Source organism: Anthonomus grandis, chromosome 1, assembly GCF_022605725.1.
Source record: "Anthonomus grandis grandis chromosome 1, icAntGran1.3, whole genome shotgun sequence".
Lineage (NCBI taxonomy): Eukaryota > Metazoa > Arthropoda > Insecta > Coleoptera > Curculionidae > Anthonomus > Anthonomus grandis.
This window is the reverse complement of record NC_065546.1, coordinates 1,488,975-1,515,542: the sequence shown is the minus strand read 5'-3', so window position 1 is coordinate 1,515,542 and position 26,568 is coordinate 1,488,975. Positions and strand designations below refer to the sequence as shown.

The 26,568-nt window shown below is 26.9% G+C and overlaps 1 long non-coding RNA gene across 3 annotated transcripts; it reads left to right on the top strand.

Moving 5' to 3' along the window:
* The first annotated feature begins 19,110 nt into the window (after window positions 1-19,110).
* LOC126744292 (uncharacterized) lies at window positions 19,111-21,419 on the top strand. 3 transcript variants are annotated; one of them, XR_007663106.1, is made up of 5 exons: window positions 19,111-19,277; window positions 19,775-20,068; window positions 20,125-20,279; window positions 20,364-20,486; window positions 20,547-21,419. It is a non-coding gene; the product is annotated as an uncharacterized LOC126744292 (long non-coding RNA). The 3 variants fall into 3 exon arrangements; XR_007663107.1 differs by lacking the exon at window positions 19,111-19,277 and having other exon boundaries at window positions 19,451-20,068; window positions 20,400-20,486; XR_007663101.1 differs by lacking the exon at window positions 19,111-19,277 and having other exon boundaries at window positions 19,451-20,068.
* The last annotated feature ends 5,149 nt before the right edge of the window (window positions 21,420-26,568 follow it).

Below are 26,568 nucleotides of genomic sequence, written 5' to 3'. Positions count from 1 at the left end.
CCACTAGAGATGTGCGGATAGTATCTACACGATACTTTACTATCTGATACATGCGAAGATTCGAAGTAATCGAATCCTTCGACCCCAACTACTCGTTACTCGAATACTTTTTTTGAATCTCAAATTTCCAAGTCATCGGTGGCTGCTTATGCGTACTAAATATATTTTATGAGTAAAATATGGCAATACTCACGCCACGCACTTGCTTGATACTTCGATACCTTGTTCTAGGTAGAAGTATTTGAATTCGTTTGTCTTGCCCGATTACTTGGTTACTTTTTATTAGCATAAGTATTAAAGTATCATTTTGTAACATCTTACTAAAACTTGATAACCCTCTATTATACTCAAAAAATATAACAAACGCCAAAGCAAGCCCTAAATTTAATATAGGTATTCATATAAAATCTTAATATTTGCCTGTATATTTACTAACAACTAACAAGTAGTAATGACTACTTTGTAACGAATACAAAGTATCTGATACTTAGATATAAAGTATCAGTATCTACTCGATACTTATAAAAGTAATCGTTGCACATCACTATTTACCACTTATATGTCATTTTTGTCAAACTTGACGCGGTGCTTTTTACATTCACGGTATTAAAAGTCAATAATCCATCAAAGTCTATTAAGCTGCATGTTCGCTGATTGTCAAAAAAATAATTTTTTATTTTAAAAATTCGACAAATTGTGCATAACTCAAAAAATTTATCAGATAGAGTTTTGAAAATGTGTACACATATTCTTTGGACAATTTCATTTGACAACTATTTCAGCGTTTTTCAAAATTCGTACAAGATTTTAAGAAAAAAAATATTTTATATAAAAAAATATTTTTTTATTCTAAAAATTCGACAAAATGTGCATAACTCAAAAAATTGATCAGACACAGTTTTGAAAATTTGTACACATATTTCTTGGACAATTTCATTGGACACCTATTTCAGCGTTTTTCAAAATTCGTACAAGATTTTGAGAAAAAAAATATTTTATATAAAAAAATAATTTTTTATTCTAAAAATTCGACAAAATGTGCATAACTCAAAAAATTAATAAGATACAGTTTCGAAAATTTGTACATATATTCTTTGGACAATTTCATTAGATATCTATTTCAGCGTTTTTGAAAATTCGTACAAGATTTTGAGAAAAAAATATTTTATATAAAAAAATAATTTTTTATTCTAAAAATTCGACAAAATGTGCATAACTCAAAAAATTGATAAGATACAGTTTTGAAAATTTGTACATATATTCTTTGGATAATTTCATTGGACACCTATTTTAGCGTTTTTCAAAATTCGTACAAGATTTTGAGAAAAAAAATATTTTATATAAAAAAATAATTTTTTATTCTAAAAATTCGACAAATTGTGCATAACTCAAAAAATTGATCAGACACAGTTTTGAAAATTTGTACACATATTTCTTGGACAATTTCATTGGACACCTATTTCAGCGTTTTTCAAAATTCGTACAAGATTTTGAGAAAAAAAATATTTTATATAAAAAAATAATTTTTTATTCTAAAAATTCGACAAAATGTGCATAACTCAAAAAATTAATAAGATACAGTTTCGAAAATTTGTACATATATTCTTTGGACAATTTCATTAGATATCTATTTCAGCGTTTTTGAAAATTCGTACAAGATTTTGAGAAAAAAATATTTTATATAAAAAAATAATTTTTTATTTTAAAAATTCGACAAATTGTGCATAACTCAAAAAATTTATCAGATAGAGTTTTGAAAATGTGTACACATATTCTTTGGACAATTTCATTTGACAACTATTTCAGCGTTTTTCAAAATTCGTACAAGATTTTAAGAAAAAAAATATTTTATATAAAAAAATATTTTTTTATTCTAAAAATTCGACAAAATGTGCATAACTCAAAAAATTGATCAGACACAGTTTTGAACATTTGTACACATATTTCTTGGACAATTTCATTGGACACCTATTTCAGCGTTTTTCAAAATTCGTACAAGATTTTGAGAAAAAAAATATTTTATATAAAAAAATAATTTTTTATTCTAAAAATTCGACAAAATGTGCATAACTCAAAAAATTAATAAGATACAGTTTCGAAAATTTGTACATATATTCTTTGGACAATTTCATTAGATATCTATTTCAGCGTTTTTGAAAATTCGTACAAGATTTTGAGAAAAAAATATTTTATATAAAAAAATAATTTTTTATTTTAAAAATTCGACAAATTGTGCATAACTCAAAAAATTGATAAGATACAGTTTTGAAAATTTGTACATATATTCTTTGGACAATTTCATTGGACACCTATTTTAGCGTTTTTCAAAATTCGTACAAGATTTTGAGAAAAAAAATATTTTATATAAAAAAATAATTTTTTATTCTAAAAATTCGACAAATTGTGCATAACTCAAAAAATTGATAAGATACAGTTTTGAAAATTTGTACATATATTCTTTGGACAATTTTATTGGATACCTATTTTAGCGTTTTTCAAAATTCGTACAAGATTTTGAGAAAAAAATATTTTATATAAAAAAATAATTTTTTATTTTAAAAATTCGACAAAATGTGCATAACTCAAAAAATTGATAAGATACAGTATTGAAAATTTGTACACATATTCCTTGGACAATTTCATTGGATACCTATTTCAGCGTTTTTCAAAATTCGTACAAGATTTTGAGAAAAAAAATATTTTATATAAAAAAATAATTTTTTATTCTAAAAATTCGACAAAATGTGCATAACTCAAAAAATTGATAAGATACAGTTTCGAAAATGTGTACATATATTCTTTGGATAATTTCATTGGACACCTATTTTAGCGTTTTTCAAAATTCGTACAAGATTTTGAGAAAAAAAATATTTTATATAAAAAAATTATTTTTTATTTTAAAAATTCGACAAATTGTGCATAACTCAAAAAATTGATCAAACACAGTTTTGAAAATTTGTACACATATTCCTTGGACAATTTCATTGGATACCTATTTCAGCGTTTTTCAAAATTCGTACAAGATTTTGAGAAAAATATTTTATATAAAAAAATAATTTTTTATTCTAAAAATTCGACAAAATGTGCATAACTCAAAAAATTGATAAGATACAGTTTTGAAAATTTGTACATATATTCTTTGGACAATTTTATTGGATACCTATTTTAGCGTTTTTCAAAATTCGTACAAGATTTTGAGAAAAAAAATATTTTATATAAAAAAATAATTTTTTATTCTAAAAATTCGACAAAATGTGCATAACTCAAAAAATTGATAAGATACAGTTTTGAAAATTTGTACATATATTCTTTGGACAATTTCATTGGACATCTATTTTAGCGTTTTTCAAAATTCGTACAAGATTTTGAGAAAAAAAATATTTTATATAAAAAAATAATTTTTTATTCTAAAAATTCGACAAAATGTGCATAACTCAAAAAATTGATAAGATACAGTTTTGAAAATTTGTACATATATTCTTTGGACAATTTTATTGGATACCTATTTTAGCGTTTTTCAAAATTCGTACAAGATTTTGAGAAAAAAAATATTTTATATAAAAAAATAATTTTTTATTCTAAAAATTCGACAAAATGTGCATAACTCAAAAAATTAATAAGATACAGTTTTGAAAATTTGTACATATATTCTTTGGACAATTTCATTGGACACCTATTTTAGCGTTTTTCAAAATTCGTACAAGATTTTGAGAAAAAAATATTTTATATAAAAAAATAATTTTTTATTCTAAAAATTCGACAAAATGTGCATAACTCAAAAAATTGATAAGATACAGTTTTGAAAATTTGTACATATATTCTTTGGACAATTTCATTGGACACCTATTTTAGCGTTTTTCAAAATTCGTACAAGATTTTGAGAAAAAAATATTTTATATAAAAAAATAATTTTTTATTTTAAAAATTCGACAAAATGTGCATAACTCAAAAAATTGATAAGATACAGTTTTGAAAATTTGTACACATATTCCTTGGACAATTTCATTGGATACCTATTTCAGCGTTTTTCAAAATTCGTACAAGATTTTGAGAAAAAAAATATTTTAAATAAAAAAATAATTTTTTATTCTAAAAATTCGACAAAATGTGCATAACTCAAAAAATTGATAAGATACAGTTTCGAAAATTTGTACATATATTCTTTGGATAATTTCATTGGACACCTATTTTAGCGTTTTTCAAAATTCGTACAAGATTTTGAGAAAAAAAATATTTTATATAATAAAATTATTTTTTATTTTAAAAATTCGACAAATTGTGCATAACTCAAAAAATTGATCAAACACAGTTTTGAAAATTTGTACACATATTCCTTGGACAATTTTATTGGATACCTATTTCAGCGTTTTTCAAAATTCGTACAAGATTTTGAGAAAAAAAGTATTTTATATAAAAAAATAATTTTTTATTCTAAAAATTCGACAAAATGTGCATAACTCAAAAAATTGATAAGATACAGTTTCGAAAATTTGTACATATATTCTTTGGATAATTTCATTGGACACCTATTTTAGCGTTTTTCAAAATTCGTACAAGATTTTGAGAAAAAAAATATTTTATATAAAAAAATTATTTTTTATTTTAAAAATTCGACAAATTGTGCATAACTCAAAAAATTGATCAAACACAGTTTTGAAAATTTGTACACATATTCCTTGGACAATTTTATTGGATACCTATTTCAGCGTTTTTCAAAATTCGTACAAGATTTTGAGAAAAAAAATATTTTATATAAAAAAATAATTTTTTATTCTAAAAATTCGACAAAATGTGCATAACTCAAAAAATTGTGCAGATAGAGTTTTGAAAATTTGTACATATATTCTTTGGACAATTTCATTGGCCACCTATTTCAGCGTTTTTCAAAATTCGTACAAGATTTTGAGAAAAAAAATATTTTATATAAAAGAATTATTTTTTATTCTAAAAATTCGACAAAATGTGCATAACTCAAAAAATTGATAAGATACAGTTTTGAAAATTTGTACATATATTCTTTGGACAATTTCATTGGACATCTATTTTAGCGTTTTTCAAAATTCGTACAAGATTTTGAGAAAAAAAATATTTTATATAAAAAAATAATTTTTTATTCTAAAAATTCGACAAAATGTGCATAACTCAAAAAATTGATAAGATACAGTTTTGAAAATTTGTACATATATTCTTTGGACAATTTTATTGGATACCTATTTTAGCGTTTTTCAAAATTCGTACAAGATTTTGAGAAAAAAAATATTTTATATAAAAAAATAATTTTTTATTCTAAAAATTCGACAAAATGTGCATAACTCAAAAAATTGATAAGATACAGTTTTGAAAATTTGTACATATATTCTTTGGACAATTTCATTGGACACCTATTTTAGCGTTTTTCAAAATTCGTACAAGATTTTGAGAAAAAAATATTTTATATAAAAAAATAATTTTTTATTCTAAAAATTCGACAAAATGTGCATAACTCAAAAAATTGATAAGATACAGTTTTGAAAATTTGTACATATATTCTTTGGATAATTTCATTAGACACCTATTTTAGCGTTTTTCAAAATTCGTACAAGATTTTGAGAAAAAAAATATTTTATATAAAAAAATTATTTTTTATTTTAAAAATTCGACAAATTGTGCATAACTCAAAAAATTGATAAGATACAGTTTTGAAAATTTGTACACATATTCCTTGGACAATTTCATTGGATACCTATTTCAGCGTTTTTCAAAATTCGTACAAGATTTTGAGAAAAAAAATATTTTATATAAAAAAATAATTTTTTATTCTAAAAATTCGACAAAATGTGCATAACTCAAAAAATTGATAAGATACAGTTTTGAAAATTTGTACATATATTCTTTGGACAATTTCATTGGACATCTATTTTAGCGTTTTTTAAAATTCGTACAAGATTTTGAGAAAAAAAATATTTTATATAAAAAAATAATTTTTTATTCTAAAAATTCGACAAAATGTGCATAACTCAAAAAATTGATAAGATACAGTTTTGAAAATTTGTACATATATTCTTTGGACAATTTTATTGGATACCTATTTTAGCGTTTTTCAAAATTCGTACAAGATTTTGAGAAAAAAAATATTTTATATAAAAAAATAATTTTTTATTCTAAAAATTCGACAAAATGTGCATAACTCAAAAAATTGTGCAGATAGAGTTTTGAAAATTTGTACATATATTCTTTGGACAATTTCATTGGACATCTATTTTAGCGTTTTTCAAAATTCGTACAAGATTTTGAGAAAAAAAATATTTTATATAAAAAAATAATTTTTTATTCTAAAAATTCGACAAAATGTGCATAACTCAAAAAATTGATAAGATACAGTTTTGAAAATTTGTACATATATTCTTTGGACAATTTTATTGGATACCTATTTTAGCGTTTTTCAAAATTCGTACAAGATTTTGAGAAAAAAAATATTTTATATAAAAAAATAATTTTTTATTCTAAAAATTCGACAAAATGTGCATAACTCAAAAAATTGATAAGATACAGTTTTGAAAATTTGTACATATATTCTTTGGACAATTTCATTGGACATCTATTTTAGCGTTTTTCAAAATTCGTACAAGATTTTGAGAAAAAAAATATTTTATATAAAAAAATAATTTTTTATTCTAAAAATTCGACAAAATGTGCATAACTCAAAAAATTGATAAGATACAGTTTTGAAAATTTGTACATATATTCTTTGGACAATTTTATTGGATACCTATTTTAGCGTTTTTCAAAATTCGTACAAGATTTTGAGAAAAAAATATTTTATATAAAAAAATAATTTTTTATTTTAAAAATTCGACAAAATGTGCATAACTCAAAAAATTGATAAGATACAGTTTTGAAAATTTGTACACATATTCCTTGGACAATTTCATTGGATACCTATTTCAGCGTTTTTCAAAATTCGTACAAGATTTTGAGAAAAAAAATATTTTAAATAAAAAAATAATTTTTTATTCTAAAAATTCGACAAAATGTGCATAACTCAAAAAATTGATAAGATACAGTTTCGAAAATGTGTACATATATTCTTTGGATAATTTCATTGGACACCTATTTTAGCGTTTTTCAAAATTCGTACAAGATTTTGAGAAAAAAAATATTTTATATAATAAAATTATTTTTTATTTTAAAAATTCGACAAATTGTGCATAACTCAAAAAATTGATCAAACACAGTTTTGAAAATTTGTACACATATTCCTTGGACAATTTTATTGGATACCTATTTCAGCGTTTTTCAAAATTCGTACAAGATTTTGAGAAAAAAAGTATTTTATATAAAAAAATAATTTTTTATTCTAAAAATTCGACAAAATGTGCATAACTCAAAAAATTGATAAGATACAGTTTTGAAAATTTATACACATATTCTTTGGACAATTTCATTGGACACCTATTTTAGCGTATTTCAAAATTCGTATAAAATTTTGAGAAAAAAAATATTTTATATAAAAAAATAATTTTTTATTCGACAAAATGTGCATAACTCAAAAAATTGATAAGATACAGTTTTAAAAATTTGTACATATATTCTTTGGACAATTTCATTTAATACCTATTTTAGCGTTTTTCAAAATTCGTACAAGATTTTGAGAAAAAAAATATTTTATATAAAAAAATTATTTTTTATTCTAAAAATTCGACAAAATGTGCATAACTCAAAAAATTGATCAGATACAGTTTTGAAAATTTGTACATATATTCTTTGGACAATTTCATTGGATATCTATTTCAGCGTTTTTTAAAATTCGTACAAGATTTTAAGAAAAAAATATTTTATATAAAAAAATAATTTTTTATTCTAAAAATTCGACAAAATGTGCATAACTCAAAAAATTGATAAGATACAGTTTTGAAAATTTGTACACATATTCTTTGGATAATTTCATTGGACACCTATTTCAGGGTTTTTTAAAATTCGTACAAGATTTTAAGAAAAAAATATTTTTATAAAAAAAAATAATTTTTTATTTTAAAAATTCGACAAATTGTGCATAACTCAAAAAAATGACCAGATAGAGTTTTGAAAATGTGTACACATATTCCTTGGATAATTTCATTGGACACCTATTTCAGCGTTTTTGAAAATTCGTACAAGATTTTGAGAAAAAAAATATTTTATATAAAAAAATAATTTTTTATTCTAAAAATTCGACAAAATGTGCATAACTCAAAAAATTAATAAGATACAGTTTTGAAAATTTGTACATATATTCTTTGGACAATTTCATTGGATATCTATTTCAGCGTTTTTGAAAATTCGTACAAGATTTTGAGAAAAAAATATTTTATTTAAAAAAATAATTTTTTATTTTAAAAATTCGACAAATTGTGCATAACTCAAAAAATTGATAAGATACAGTTTTAAAAATTTGTACACATATTCTTTGGATAATTTCATTGGACACCTATTTTAGCGTTTTTCAAAATTCGTACAAGATTTTGAGAAAAAAAATATTTTATATAAAAAAATAATTTTTTATTTTAAAAATTCGACAAATTGTGCATAACTCAAAAAATTGATAAGATACAGTTTTGAAAATTTGTACACATATTCTTTGGATAATTTCATTGGATACCTATTTCAGCGTTTTTAAAAATTCGTACAAGATTTTAAGAAAAAAAAATATTTAAATAAAAAAATAATCTTTTATTCTAAAAATTCGACAAAATGTGCATAACTCAAAAAATTGATCAGACACAGTTTTGAAAATTTGTGCACATATTCTTTGGACAATTTCATTGCATACCTATTTCAGCGTTTTTCAAAATTCGTACAAGATTTTGAGAAAAAAATATTTTATATAAAAAAATAATTTTTTATTCTAAAAATTCGACAAAATGTGCATAACTCAAAAAATTGATCAGACACAGTTTTGAAAATTTGTGCACATATTCTTTGGACAATTTCATTGGATACCTATTTCAGGGTTTTTTAAAATTCGTACAAGATTTTGAGAAAAAAAATATTTTATATAAAAAAATATTTTTTTTATTCTAAAAATTCGACAAAATGTGCATAACTCAAAAAATTGATCAGACACAGTTTTGAAAATTTGTACACATATTCTTTGGACAATTTCATTGGAGACCTATTTCAGCGTTTTTCAAAATTCGTACAAGATTTTAAGAAAAAAATATTTTTATAAAAAAAAATAATTTTTATTTTAAAAATTCGACAAATTGTGCATAACTCAAAAAATTGATAAGATACAGTTTTGAAAATTTGTACACATATTCTTTGGACAATTTAATTGGAGACCTATTTCAGCGTTTTTCAAAATTCGTATAAGATTTTGAGAAAAAAAAATTAAAAAAAAAAAATAATTTTTATTTTAAAAATTCGACAAAATGTGCATAACTCAAAAAATTGATAAGATACAGTTTTGAAAATTTGTACACATATTCTTTGGACAATTTAATTGGAGACCTATTTCAGCGTTTTTCAAAATTCGTATAAGATTTTGAGAAAAAAAAATTAAAAAAAAAAAATAATTTTTATTTTAAAAATTCGACAAAATGTGCATAACTCAAAAAATTGATAAGATACAGTTTTGAAAATTTGTACACATATTCTTTGGATAATTTCATTGGATACCTATTTCAGCGTTTTTGAAAATTCGTACAAGATTTTGAGAAAAAAATATTTTATATAAAAAAATAATTTTTTATTCTAAAAATTCGACAAAATGTGCATAACTCAAAAAATTGATCAGACACAGTTTTAAAAATTTGTGCACATATTCTTTGGACAATTTCATTGGATATCTATTTCAGGGTTTTTTAAAATTCGTACAAGATTTTGAGAAAAAAAATATTTTATTTAAAAAAATATTTTTTTTATTCTAAAAATTCGACAAAATGTGCATAACTCAAAAAATTGATCAGACACAGTTTTGAAATTTTGTACACATATTCTTTGGACAATTTCATTGGAGACCTATTTCAGCGTTTTTTAAAATTCGTACAAGATTTTAATAAAAAAATATTTTTATAAAAAAAAATAATTTTTATTTTAAAAATTCGACAAATTGTGCATAACTCAAAAAATTGATAAGATACAGTTTTGAAAATTTGTACACATATTCTTTGGACAATTTAATTGGAGACCTATTTCAGCGTTTTTCAAAATTCGTATAAGATTTTGAGAAAAAAAAATTAAAAAAAAAAAATAATTTTTATTTTAAAAATTCGACAAAATGTGCATAACTCAAAAAATTGATAAGATACAGTTTTGAAAATTTGTACACATATTCTTTGGACAATTTAATTGGAGACCTATTTCAGCGTTTTTCAAAATTCGTATAAGATTTTGAGAAAAAAAAATTAAAAAAAAAAAATAATTTTTATTTTAAAAATTCGACAAAATGTGCATAACTCAAAAAATTGATAAGATACAGTTTTGAAAATTTGTACACATATTCTTTGGATAATTTCATTGGATACCTATTTCAGCGTTTTTGAAAATTCGTACAAGATTTTGAGAAAAAAATATTTTATATAAAAAAATAATTTTTTATTCTAAAAATTCGACAAAATGTGCATAACTCAAAAAATTGATCAGACACAGTTTTAAAAATTTGTGCACATATTCTTTGGACAATTTCATTGGATATCTATTTCAGGGTTTTTTAAAATTCGTACAAGATTTTGAGAAAAAAAATATTTTATTTAAAAAAATATTTTTTTTATTCTAAAAATTCGACAAAATGTGCATAACTCAAAAAATTGATCAGACACAGTTTTGAAATTTTGTACACATATTCTTTGGACAATTTCATTGGAGACCTATTTCAGCGTTTTTTAAAATTCGTACAAGATTTTAATAAAAAAATATTTTTATAAAAAAAAATAATTTTTATTTTAAAAATTCGACAAATTGTGCATAACTCAAAAAATTGATAAGATACAGTTTTGAAAATTTGTACACATATTCTTTGGACAATTTCATTGGAGACCTATTTCAGCGTTTTTCAAAATTCGTACAAGATTTTGAGAAAAAAAAATTTAAAAAAAAAATAATTTTTATTTTAAAAATTCGACAAAATGTGCATAACTCAAAAAATTGATAAGATACAGTTTTGAAAATTGGTACACATATTCTTTGATTATTATATTTAGTAGTTTGGGTTGATTTCGGTATTTTTAGTCTGATAATGTTGGATTAAATTGAAAATTTAAATGAGGATCGTGACAATGGCAAAAAATTAATTATGTTCGTTTAAGTATTGCTTTGAATTTTAAATTTAATCAAATATTTAAAAATCTACTGTTTTGAACTCACCACCAATTATCAATTTTAATTAATAAATATCTGATTGATATCAAAACACAACGGATTAATTTATAATAAGCTATAATCGAATTTAAGTTCGGTAGTTTGCGAAAACGTACAATATGTACCAGAGCGAACAATAAAAGCCAATTTTATGCACACAATATTGTAGTGAAAAGCTTTTGTGTTCGAGTGTAAATTAAACACGGATGAAATTGGAAAATTCCTATGTTTAAATTTACTGCTTTCATGGCTTGTTAATTATTAAATTACAAAAAGTGTTTGCAGTGCCGTTTATTAGAACTTTGTAGCCAATAAATTCAAATAGAAAAAAAATACAGTTTTTAATATGAGGTGCGTCTGAAGCATTATCACAAGCAACCACGTTAAACTGTAGGTCCATAAACAACAATATTGGGCGGCCGTCGAAATACGACGCGAGTCCATTGTATTTGAGGAAGAAGAAGAAGATTAAATTATATTTTAAAAACTGAACACAATTTTCAAAAATAGTTTCAGGGGTTTTTGTACAAAATACTAATTTTTTATTATAAGTTAATATATGGACCTGGTAGTTATTGATTATCCTTGTAAATGTACATTCTGTTAATAAATTACAACCATTAATAATGGGATCAATACCTGCCCATTTCATATTTATCTCTAAACTCTAAAGATTTGATGAGGTTTAATTTGAAAGATATATGATTTATTGACCTTTTTTTAGTATTATGAATGATATATGTGTAACGTATAAAATATATACACTTAATCATTGGTTACAACAGTTCAAGACAGATTCTTGACAAACTAGGGTATAAAAGCACATATATTTTTCGATAAAGCTCATAGCCTGTCGTAAATCCATCAGCGCGAGCATCCCCAACGTCTTTGCCTGTTCCACTTCAGAGTTCTTCAAGAGGAAATGATTTATGAGTATCAAAATAATAAACAATATTTTTTTCCAGTAAAAAAGTTGTGGTGTTTTAAAAAGTTACTAACTATAAAAATTCGACGTGATGCCCTGACGTACTCATAATGTTTAGAATATGCTGGATCGGCCAATATCTCCAGGGTAGAGCTCGAGCATGGAATATCTCCATTGCACGATCCCCTCGGCGTAATTTATCCATAAAATATGTCATAACTTTACGGATAGATATAAAAATGTAACGTAGTTATAAATTATTGAAATATAAACTGTGCACTTGAAGCATATGAAATGTGATTAGGAACGATGTTTTTTATATATTAATAATGTTCGGATCATTATTAATAATATAAGTGAAAATTTTATATTTTTTAACCTCAAAAAATAATTACAAAGAAACATTTACAGTTAGGTTACTATAACAACTACATCAAACTTGTTTTTGTTTCTGTCATTTTATTTTTAGTCTATCGACTAAATTTTTACTTTACTTTAAAACTTTTAATAACGTGAAATACGTTTCTCTGTGCTTATTTATTTAAATGAGTTTTCCCCAAAAAGGTTTTTATTTATTTGCGCAAAAACAGCGCATCAAATAACAAAAACTTAAAAATACAAATTTGCTCAGGACTAAACAGGGATTTTAAAATGAAATTTATTTTAGAAAACTGCAGTAGTGTACCGGTTTTTATTAAAAAATATTTACGATAAACGGACATACATTAATGAGAAATGCTCCCTGATGCATAAAACATATCTGCAAGTTTATAAGTAATAAAAACATATGTCGGAATAAACTCACTTTCACTTTCAGACATTATGATTTATTTCTATTAAATAAATTCACAAGAAAGAACAAATTAAATTTAATAAACAAATCCGTAATGAGCAGAACGAATTCACAAGCCCATTCTCCGAACGCTTCGACCGTACCAACTAAACTCGTCGTGTTCTTCCTTAGAACATTGAAAGGCTAGAAGTAGCATGCCGTGGAACTATGGGCAGGTTTGTTTGCTTGCAACATCTCTGATGCAATGATGCCAAATGCTTATATAGAAATGGCAAAAATCACTTTATAATATCATAAAAATTTTCAGTTGTTTCCGAAGGCACAAAACAATACTACTGCTCCCCTTCAATAAAATATCAAGCATTTTTTTAAAATAAATTTGACAAGATACTCTATATCGAAGTCAATATACGTTAAATAAATAAAAATAAAGTACGAAGAAACGAGAAAACGGTAATGGCATCACAACTACTTTTAGAAAAACTTCGTGGTCAGAGGTATGATGGGGCTGCAAATATGAGTGGTATATATAAAGGTGTTCAAGCAGAAATATCAAAAATGGCCCCTAACACAGTATTTGTACATTGTGCTGCTCATAACTTAAATTTAATACTCAATGACTCAGTTACATCTGTTGAGGAAATTCGAAATTTTTCTGATTTAATTGAAAGTGTTTATGTATTTTTCGCCCATAGCATAAAAAGATGGACACTTTTAAGCAACATGTTTAATTTGTCTCTTAATAAAAGTGAAAAGGTTCTAAAAAAATTAACTCCTACACGTTGGTCATCAAGACACGATGCGTTAGAGGCTCTGAGATACAGGTACGTGGATGTTTTAAAATCTTTGGCAAACATTATTTTGACCTCTACCAATAGAACTGAGATTAATGAAGCCAATTCGTTAAAAAAAAGGCTAGAAATGTTTGAAACTGTATTTTTAATAACTCTCGAAACCAAAATTTTAGAATATATTGATACCGTTTCAAAACTATTACAAAACAAACAGCAAAATATTGAACACGCATCAAAACTGTTTAATACTGCATATGACAATATTAAATCACTTCGAAGTGGTTTTAATTTATTAAAGAATGAAGCATGTAATTTGGCTGCGGAATGGGGGTTACAGACAGAATTTTCAAAAAAAGGATTGGTAGGCCCAAACAATTCTTTGACGAGAAAAAAAATCATTTTCAAATAGAGTCAAATGAAAACTGGTTTAAAATAAACATATTTTATAAAACTCTAGACATTATTATTGCTCAGTTAAAAAATAGAACCTCCGGATTGCAAGAAGTTAACAAGACTTTTTGTGCTTTATCTCCGGATGTTTTATGTAATAACACTGCATCTGATTACAGACAAAATTATATCAGATCACGGGTCAAGAATTTTACATAAAATATTCTGATGATATATCCGATGCAATTTCGTTTCAGCTTGTGTCATTCAGGAATAGTTTTAAAGAAGATTTAAATAAAATAAACACAATACACGAACTTTTACAATTCATCCTATTTGAAAATGTTTCATCTTGTAGCAGCTTCAGTGAAATTTTAATTGCATGTTACCTTTTCCTTACTATCAATTATTTCCATAGAAAACAAAATTGCTCGGAAGATTGATGCTTCATCGATAATTTCAAATTTTGCACTTCTTAAGGCTAGGAAAAAAACATTTTAGCTATTATATTTTTTTAAATGTTAGAAAACTATTATTCTCAATGTAGTAACCAGTAGACTAATAAAGTATTATTATGTTTAGCTTTTAGTTTTTCTTATTTGTTTTTTATCTTTTATTTTCATTAACAAAAATACCTATAAGATATTAAATTTGTTTATTTATTATATATTTTTAACTTAATTTTCAGTACCCCCTTGAAGAACCCTAAAACTGATATCGATAGCAACGTCGTTACGCCACTGCGTCCGGATAAGCATTATTGAAGACACACAATTTTTAGCATTTAAGGCACAAGCTTATACTTTACTATATTGGCTTTTCTCATGAGGCTTGGATATGAAATAAAAACTTATTAAAAATCATAATTCAAGTCACAAATTCTTATAATAAAAACAGATAATAAATTAACAACATAGAGAATTGAATAGTTGTTATTTAGTATCTCATCTAATAATTAAGAAGAAGTTAAGCTAATATATCAAAAATCGCGTAATATAATAAAAGTTGCGTATTAAGAAAGTTACTTCATATTACTGAATATTACCCTTAAAGAAAATCTTTATTAAGTCAAATAGCGAACTCTTTACAAGCCTCGAAAATAAAATCCTGGTGTCAATAAATTAAATCACAAGAATTTTAAATGCGTTATTGAAGTCCTTCCGAAGAATTTATTGCTCCATCATGACAAAAAAAATAAAAAAAAAGTTAAATCTGGAGGCCAAGAAATAGGCCCATTCCACCCTATCTATCTATTCGGAAATTCATTATTTGTTTATAAACTTCTCGTCTAAAGTATGGTGGAGCCATCACGTAAAAACCACGTGTTCTGTCTCACATTAAAGAAGAATGTTAATGAAGCTAATAATTGTTGCAAATTGTGTTGAAGAACATTTAAATAAATTTTACCAGTCAGTCGAGGTGGAAAAAAGTAGGGTCCAATAAACATGCCCTTTACCACCCCAGTTCAAAAATTCAATGAAAATCTATGCTGAAAATTAGATCTTTCTACAGCATGTGGATTTTCTACTCCTCAAACATGATTGTTGTGGAAATGGTGCACTCCTGGTAGTGTTTCCACAACAACTTGCAGGGTAGTGTGCGATTTTTCGTAAATGCTTCACATTTTATTGAAAAGGAATAATATTGATTTGCGCCTGTCAAAATAAGTGACAAATTTTTATAAAGTGTGTTTTTTTTGTCATTTCTATATAGTCACGCGTATGTACTATTTTCAAGAGTGGGTTCCGTGAGTCTATTGAAAAGTACAGACCAATTTCCATTCTGTGTAGCTTTGCTAAGGTACTAGAAAAAATTCTTTACTTGCGCATTCAACCATTTGTCTCAAAAGATTTATCAGAACATGGTTTTTTAAAAGGAAGATCGACGGTTACAAATTTGACCCTTGTAACTCAGTATATTAGTTCAGAAACCCCAAATATTCAAATAATCCATAAAATTATTGATGGTTATTGGGTATGAAGCTTACTGATAACTCTGTAGTCATTTAACTGAATATAGGGTTCAATTATTATTTCAATTTGTCCGATAATTGTTAAGTATATTGAGGAATATAAAGCTTAAAACTAAAATGAGCTGAACGTCAATCCTAAGAACTAACCACAGAAATAAAGCGCTCCGATCCCCCTACTAATCTAAAAAAGCCAATCAAGAAAAAAAAGAAAAAACATTACCCCAATAGCTTTCGGCATCAAAAGCAGCACGCTTTTTTCCTATCTTTATTCCGCAAGTTGAACACGAGGCCGTTTATATCTGAAGTAATTTACGAAAATTCTTCAGAAGTGCGTTTTCCGTATCCCGTAATGCTCGAAACTTAATCAAGGAAAAGTCATTTTTGTACTCGTTTCTTCTTTACTCCCTGCCATCCTGTGGAAACTGCCTATGGCAAGAAACTGTATTTTTTTTTATATAAAGGGTTTTCTATTTTCAGTGCTCTAGCTTTAAATGAAAATAAAAAAAATGTTTTTTAAGTTAAACAAACATTATTGAATCCTAGAGATTCTGACACAAATTTGGCCTAATCTCACCGATGATCTGAGTTATGTTGGCCTTTAGGACGGCACTCGTTTGTGGTTTGTCCCACAAAACACAAATATATAGAGAAGTGCATACAAAATGATCGAAATGCTTGTGACAAATCTGCTAGCGTCCTTTCGCTTGGCAACGGAAACTGTTGTTACTAACTTGACAGTATGACGTACCTAATTGGACCAATCAAAATGGTAGAAAAGCGTGGCCAAATTAAGGCGGGAAAATTTAAATTTTATTTAATAAGAAATCTTATAATTTTTTTATTTAATCGCAAACATCCAATCAAAAAGGTTACTTTTTGATTAGGTGTTGGCATCAGGATAAAATAAACAATAGTGTACAACATATCACCAATTTGGAAAAAATTTAAATAAAACATTAATACATTTATTATTTAATTTTCCTAAAAAATAATTACTTACAATTATATGCATAATATACAATAATTCATTATAACAGATATTATATAAATTATAATTAATTTAAAAATGTTTAAAAGTATTTTGTTAGCGCTGAACTATGCCAAATAGATTACAAAATATTGTGCAGATTTTATAAAGTATATAATTCAGCTAGCAGACAATTGAGTTAATGTTTTCGGATAATACTTAAAACTAACAATATAAGTATAACTATTATACTTCAATCAATCAATCAATCGCTTTATTGTCAAAATATTTTATAATTTGTAGACAAAGCTGATAACTAAAGTAAACATAAAAACAAACAAAACACACAAAAATAAAATAAAACTAATAAAACAAATATACAAACTTATACAAATCAATAATTGTATGTGGTCAAAAGTATGAATAAATAAATAAAACACAATTAAATATATAATTAAGAAATATACAATTGCATGTATACAATGTCAAAAAGAGAAAAAAAAAGGGAAACCTAAGAAAGCAAAAAAGTATATACAGGGTCTCCCATTAGTGTCCCCCAATAGTGTCCCATTAAATTTTAGTAGTTATTTTAAAAATTAATAGTAGTTAAGTTTAAAAGTTATTTTACTGTCTAAGGGGCATAACATAAAAATATTTTTGGATATACAGGGTGATTCATAAATGTGATATGATACACAACTTTTTTAATTTAAATGGAACACCCTATATTTTATTGCATTTTTGGATTGCTTTAAAAATTCTGCATACCTTTTATCAAGCATCATCTATACCAAAACTTACCCGTTTAATATTAACTTTATATATAAGTAATGACGGCAAAGTTAGGATATTAATTTTTTTAAAGACATCCTGGCAATGAGCTCTATAATTAAGTCTAAGTGCATAACGCAAAGCTCTCTTTTGAAGTCTGAAAATTTTGTCGAATTGAGTGACACTACACACACCCCAAAAAGGAAGGGCGTAACGAAGGTGTGATTCAAAGAGGGAAAAATACACTGTTATAGAGGTTGAGAGGCTAAACTCCTTGGAAATTGATCTTGCAAAACAAGCGGAGCTTAATTTTCTTGTTAAAGGGTTAATGTGCATGTCCCATTTTAACGACTTTAACAGTAAGCCCCAAAAATTTCACTGAGTCGGCTTCGTCAATGGTTGCGTTATCCAGTACAAAAGATTGCAAATTATTTTTATAGGACAAAAATTTAGTTTTGGAGATGTTAAGGCAGAAAAGATTAGAGTCGCACCATGCTTTCATAGAAGTTAAGTCACTTGATATGATTTTATGAAGTTCGGCAATATCCGGATTACTCCAGGTAAAACTAGTATCATCCGCGAATAGGCAGGTTCTTCCTTTAATATTCAGACTAGCGATATCATTGATAAATATGAGAAACGTCCGTAAATTTACTCTTTTTCATTGGCAAAACATAGCAAAACAGCCTTTCAAGAGAAAAACATAGCAAGTTCTTTTTGCAATTGAATTTAAAAAATAAGTTATAATAAGATCCCAGGGAAAAAGATAATATGTATAATTATAATGTTTTTCCTTTGCATATCAATTAAAGATGGTTCATTTATTACAATGGAAAAACTTAATATTTTACATTACTAACATCTTGATTTTAACGATTTTCTAGTAATACCATGCAAAAACGTATTAAAATGATTTACTAGATCATTCTATATTTTAATGTTTAAAAACACCGCTGTATCCAATCCGTTAATTTACTTTGCTATATTCTTCCCTAATAAATGGCGCCAAATACGGTTTGGCGGGAAAAATGACATTTGGACTTGCTAGATTTTTCCACTGTTTAATAAAATATAAACAGTTTAACCATTGATTGAATAATAGGTATGTATTCAATCAACAATAATAGGCCTATTATTCAATCAACGGTTTAACGTGTGAAACCACAGCAGAACAACGTTGGATGGTCACTTATAGTGCGTTAGTGTGTAAAAGTATTTAGGTTTTTATTTGTTTATTTTGGTGTAAATTGTGAGAGTAACAATATGTCTACGAGGAAAAAAATTTTAATGGAGTTGGTAAGACAAAATAAAAGTTTGTGTATCAAATCTTCTGAAGAGCTTCAGCAAAGGTAAGAGTTCTTGTTTAATTTATCGTAACAATAGTAAAGAGTAAAGTAAATATAGTTAGAGAATCTCTATATCATATGCCTTTTTAAATAAATGTATAGTAATAGAATTTTATTTACCAGGTTATAAAAGTATAGTTAGTAAATATTTATAATATAAATGTAATACTTTTTGTGACAATTTTCTCTTTTTTTATAACATTTAAATTAGTCATTGAACCCTTTAAAATTAAGTTTCTTGGCTACGCATCTTTATTCTTCAACTTTATATTTGAATCTACACTATAAAAGCTTTGGGCAGCAACCGCCTAATAACATTAAATTTTTACCTAATTAATATGTACCTAACTTATATAATATTAATAATCTGCTCCCTGTCTTAAAGGGTGCAATTATTAATTTAAATGTTGTCAAAAAAGAGAAAATACCTATTATTTTTAGCTTTTCAGTACACGCCAAATAAAAGTTTTTTTTTTAATATTTTTTTATTTCTTTTAAAGTTATCAAGAATTGAACATAGAAAGCTGTTCGGATGCTAACAACAGCAATATTAGCGATGCGTAAGTACCTACGAGTATATACAAAATATTTATATTTTTGATTCGACAGACAAATCATTTTATTTCTAAAGCAAGTGAAAAATGCTCGAAAAAATGTGATGTTTTGGACACAAACAAGAGAAATGATCGAGGTTTATATGAAGATAATTTTACATATTCTGTTGAAAATTATTTTGAAGATAATCAATCCACAATCAATGGTAACGACTTCAACTCAATTTTGGAAACAGAAAGGTAAATACGTTGTAAAAACTGAAAATACGTCTCGGTGTATTAAAAAATTATTTTAGTTCTCATAATAATGCATCAGTATCAGAGCCTAATAACCTGGATCGATTTTCAGCGAGAGATAAACATCCATGTGAACCTACCAATGTTTTCCAAAATCAAGATGATTCGAAGATTTATACCGAACTGCAACCAGTCTGTTACGGTAAAAATGAAGGTAAATTTTTTACTTTTAAACATTATTGTAATATTTAATTAACTTTTAAATATTATTGTATACCTAACTATAAAATTAAAATAGGAGATGAGGTAATGACCAATGTCGAGACCAATGTAGAAAATACAATACTAACATCAGACGACAATAACATATCAGCGCAAGAAGGTGATCCCAAAAAACTGCAGTCAGTGAATTATGATGAAAGTAAATTTACATTACAATTTCATAACCTAGTATTTTATTAAATAGTAAAATATTTTTCAGGTTCTTTAGTTGAAAGTCCTGCTGATGATTCGGATAGATCCGAACTATACGCCTGATGATGAAACTTTACAAATAAAAAGAAAGAGAAAATTCCATGATTGTATACATGACGTTGGTACGGAAAGTCATGAAGGTAATAACGAGAACTCTCCAATAATACAAAAAAAATCTCAAGAGAAGAAAAAAGCAAGAATAGAAAAGCAGCAAATAGAACACCATTTAAAAAAGTATCATGTTTTGTACGCATGTTCTTGTAAAAAAAAATGTGCAGATCAGTTTTCAGATGGAAGGCGAAACGAAATTTGCCAGGCATTTCGGAAACTTACTTTTGGAGAGAGGCGTCAATATTTTAATGCACACATAGAATTTAAAACAATTAAGCAGAGAAAAACTGATATTACTAATAAAAGGCAGTGCTCACTTTCTTATACTATGGACAAATCTGATGGGACGAAAGTTCAAGTATGCAAACTTATGTTTTTGCATATACATGGATTAAACACTGACTGAAACAATAATTGAATTTAAGAGGAAACAAAATGTATCAAAAGGGTATTGTTACTGATAAACGTGGGAAGTCAACGCCTTCAAATAAGAGAGATGGAGAACTATTTAAGCAACATATAGAGTCTTACAATCCACAAGTTTCCCGTTACAAGCTCTCCCATGCTCCTAATAGAAGATATCTGCCTTCGGATTTAAGTGTAACATCTATGTGGAAAGACTTTTGTGAACATCATGAAAAGGTCTCGTATGAAAAATATCGACATGAGTTTAATTTGTTAAACATCGGGTCTGAGCAACCCAATCAAGACGAATGTAGTGATTGTATATTACAGTGCGAACGTAAAGGTTGGAATAAATTCATTTAAAATTCAGGGGTATGTTCAAAAAAAAAACGCTCGGACATGTTGATTTTTATTTTTAACTGCGGGTTTTCTTACTATAATTTTATGGTGCCCCAAAAATAAGTTACGATCATCAACGTAATTTTTTTAAATGTAAACACCTATTTTTTATTTTAGATTTAGGTTCTACATCAAATTCTAAGTACATTTCATGTACCATGTCCTATACCTAAACTCGACCGTTGACGATTGAACACAATAAAAGGCTATTTTGTTTGTGTTTTTGATTGTTAACTTGTCACAATTTGTTGACATCAAATAATTTTGAGTGAATTTAGTTTGATTTAGATGCCTAAGCAAAGTTTTGCTTGTGTTAAGTTTATCAAAAGATAAAATTAAAATTTCAAAAAATGGTACGTCTTAGTGAGCGAGAGCGAATAGAGATTTTGATGATGATTGGTTATGGAAACAGGATGCGCACTCAAAACTCATGGAAGTCTGTGAAATTTATCATGCCAAGTATCCTGATAGGCCACGTATATCTCAAAGTACTGTCAGTAAAATAGAACAGAAATATCGGGATTTGGGTCATGTCAGGGATAATTATACGAAAGGTCGGTCAAGTATATCAGAAGAGAAGCAACTAAATGTTTTGCTGGCAGTTGAAGAAGATTGCCATAAAACGACTCGCAATATTGCGTTAGAAAATCAGATATCCCAGACATCCGTCGTTAAGTATTTAGGTATAAATAAATGGCACCCTTACAAAGTTCAATTGGTTCATGAACTAAATGAAGATGACCCAGATAGGCGTTTAGAATTTTGTGAGAGACTTATGGACTTGTGCCATGCTAATCTACAATTTTCAAAAAAAATTGTATTTTCTGATGAGGCAACGTTTTGTCTTCATGGTAGTGTAAACCGGCAAAACTGCCGATATTGGGCTACTGAAAATCCGCACTGGATGATGGAGTGCCACAGCCAAGTCCCTCAAAAAGTAAATGTTTGGGCGGGGGTGATTGAAAACAGGGTTATAGGGCCCTTTTTCTTTGAAGGATACTTGAATGGTGAGAGGTATTTAGAGTTTTTAGAAAATGACTTGGTTCCATGCCTTGCCACTTTATACCCCGATCCAGAAGACCCGGATATATTAGATAATTCCTTATGGTATCAGCAAGATGGAGCTCCAGCCCATTACACTCGTCCCGTGCGCCAGTACCTGGATACCGTTTTCCCTGGACGTTGGATTGGTCGGAGGGGTGCAATTGAATGGCCGGCCAGATCGCCGGATCTGACTCCTTTAGATTTTTTTTTGTGGGGGTATCTTAAGTCCAAAGTTTATGTTAATCGGCCAAACAACATTGAAGACTTAAAAATTAGAATAACGGAAGAAATAAGATTGATAGAACCTTCTGTCATCGATAACGTTTTACAAGAATTTCAGCATCGACTGGGATATTGCCAAGAGGTTCGTGGCAGCCATTTTCAACACTTAATAAATTAATTAAAATATTTTTATGTATTCTTTCTTGATATAAATAACTCTTCCAAAAATAGCCTTTTATTGTGTTCAATCGTCAACGGTCGAGTTTAGGTATAGGACATGGTACATGAAATGTACTTAGAATTTGATGTAGAACCTAAATCTAAAATAAAAAATAGGTGTTTACATTTAAAAAAATTACGTTGATGATCGTAACTTATTTTTGGGGCACCATAAAATTATAGTAAGAAAACCCGCAGTTAAAAATAAAAATCGACATATCCGAGCGTTTTTTTTTTTGAACATACCCCTGAATTTTAAATGAATTTATTCCAACCTTTACGTTCGCACTGTATATATACAATCAACGTAGAACACGAAAAAATCCGTAAAGAATCAAGAGAATCTTGCACTACATGTTCCGATTTTGACAAACATCATTTATTGTATGTTGAAGCAAGAAAGGCTTACGAAGATGACAGGGACAAAAAGATAACCAAATTCATTTGGAGTTTATAGTGTGGACATGCAAAAAGTTCTCCTTTTACCAAAAATGTCTCTAAAGTCGTCTGTTTTTGTCAGAAAGTTAGTTGTGTTCAACGAAACATTTGCTTCGCTGCTAAACAATGGGAAACATATTTGTGTTTTGTGGCATGAAGCTATTAGTAGTAGATTAGCAGAGGATGTGGCATCGACTTACCTTGCAGTAATGCAAAGAGCCTCTGCTGATGTAGAATACTGCATCTTTTGGTGCGACAACTGTAGTGCCCAAAATAAAAATTGGAGGCTTTATGCTGCATTCGTATCTATTGTAAATTCTAACTGGGGACCAAAATGCAGACCAAACAGTTAAATATTTTGAAGCAGGTCATTCTTATATGAAGGCCGATGCTGTTCACGGCTAAATAGGCAAAGCTTTAAAGAAGAGAGCTAACGTTTACGACTTGAATGAATTAAATGAACTTATTCTTACAACATCAAGAAGAAACAAAACACTGCTTATGTCTTATGAAGACTTTTATGTATTTAAAGAAAGGGCAAGGCAAAAGAAAAAAGCAGATGAAACAATGCCATTGCTAAACGAAGTTAAAGTAGCAGAATTTCGAAAGGGTTACAAAAATTATTTTTCAATAAAAAACATACGGATTTAGAATTTATTTCATCTGATTTTTTAAAACCTAAATATAATTTAAAATTACCAGATGTAAAAAAAAATAATAGGGGTATCAACCGTGATAAAAAAGAATGCATTCTTAAAGATTTAATGCCATCAATGCCCCCGGTAAAAAAATCTTTTGGGAAAAACTTCCAACTTCGGAATCTTGTTCTGGCTTGCTTTCAATGCGAAACTGAATTACCTAGTCTAGTAATAGTTACCATAGATTAGTATTATTTTTTTGTTACTATCAAGCTTTAGAATTTTTATTTTGTTCTATTTTGGCTGTTTTTCTTTGTCGGTTTTCTCAAAATATATAATTTTGTATAAAATTGTCGTTTTCTTTACACATTTTTTTTGTCTCATAAAAAAAATAGAAAAATTTGTCATAGCAACTCAGCATACTATTATCTTCCTTAGTAACACTACTAAACAAGATACTACTTTAAACATAGCATCTGTAGGTTTTATTTGTTTCCTTTGCAAAATTGTCAAAAGTTTGGATATAGCAAATCAAGATACTATTTATTTCCTCGGTAACTCTTATAATTTTTTCATAGCAACCTAAGATACTATTTTATTCTTTGGTATTATTACGATTTTGCTGACAGAAAAAAATAGTAAGTCCTAAAAAAGCTAAAAACAAAAAAATAAAAAATAAAGTAAGAATTAGAAATCTCGAATTTAAAAACCCCTAGAAGCTAAATCCCAATCATGTCACTATATAAATAAAGTAATGGCTAATTAGAACTTTTGCAAAAATGACTTACTATGTTTTACCATTTCACGGGAGATTTGTTATTTAAAAATCCAAATTGTTGAGGAGTGAGTATTTTAAATTTCAGTAGAAATGATAGGAGCCTTTTTTTACTAATCTTTCAATAATTTTTAATAGTGTGGGAAGAAGAGCAATTAGGCGATAGTTGGAAGACTAATCTTTATCTCCTCCTTTATGTAGAGGGATTATTATTGCCTTCTTAAGGCAGTTGGGAAAAACTCCTTTTTGAAAAGACAGGTTGATTAAATTTGTAAGATGGTTTAATATACACTCTGGCAGGTTTAGAAACATGTTGAACGTGAGTCCATCGGTTCCAGAAAAACTTTTATTTTAATTTCCCTAATCGTACTGCGAAGCTCAGGTAATACTATTGACGTAAAGAAAAACTATGTAAATTCTCATCTGCACTAGAAAGATAAGAAAGTGGATCGTGGGTAGGAGCTATGGTACTCATTAGATTCTTCGCTACATTTGGAAAATAATTGTTGAGGTTCTCAAGACAGGTAGAGATAGTATTGGACTTAGAAGGTCAAAGGAGGAGTCCTGTGATAAATTTTCTTATATACTCTTACATAGTCATGAAAGAAAGCGCTGTCCAAGAATTTTCCAAGATTGAATAATGAACGCATGTTCTTAGCAGATGTACGTAAGCCTTGGGTAGACCAAAGTTTATGTTTTCTCAGTTTGAGAGGCCTTAAAGGAAAGGATTTGTGAGACAGCGTTTTTATAAATCTAGAGAATTCTGAATCAACATCAGAAGAGTGGACATTCCAGTCAGTAGTTAGACACAGGTGTTTAAAATGTAGAAAATTTCGATCTGAGAGAATACGGCCTAATTTGCGGGGAACATTTTTAGTTTTTGATATTATGGAAAACTTTGTTAACACTGCTTCATGATCTGAAAAGCCTGAGTTTAGGACATACGACATATACGACATAGTCTATTGTACTCGAGCTAATTTTAGTTATTCTGGTTGGTGATTTAATGTGCATAACTAAGCTAAAAGAATCGAAAATGGACTGGAGAGATTCCTGAGCCGCATACACACTGGAAAATCAATATTTAGGTCGCCACATAAAATGATTTGGCTGTTTAAAGGCAGAATCTCACGCAAGCTTAGTAATTTATAAAAGAATATATTTACATCTATCTACTAAACCTACTAAAAATAATTTAAAAACAAAACATGACAGACCAAGACATAAAGAGCAAAAAAATACATACATAAAATATAACTACACCTAAATTAAATATTCTATAAAAATGTATAATCTTCTTTGTAAAAAAAAAATCTAAATTTTACTGCTGAATGGATTATCTTTGTTTAATATATATTTTTTTCTGATTCCTAAGAAAAATTAAACATATTTTATAAAACTAATTAAACATTCAAGAGAGTATTACTAAAAAAACAATATATATATCTGAAATACAAAATAAACTCTTTGAAAATAAAAACAGTATGTATAGCATACCTAAAAAATAATAAGCTAAAAATTTCCTCCGTTGCAAATTTGTGTAGACTTGACAACAGAGAATCGGCAAATATGTATGTAAGCAAAACACTCCTCTTGCCCCTGTGCACATCTTGAATTCGAACAAAGTTGTTGTTTACTAATTCTAGCCTTTAAATGTTCTAAAATTTTACCTCTACTATAATATAATTATTCGGAATATACAATACTATAGTTTAAAGTCTTTGTTGTTACCTATTCAAATAATTTCCTTATCTGGGTCAATATCTAACTCGAACAAG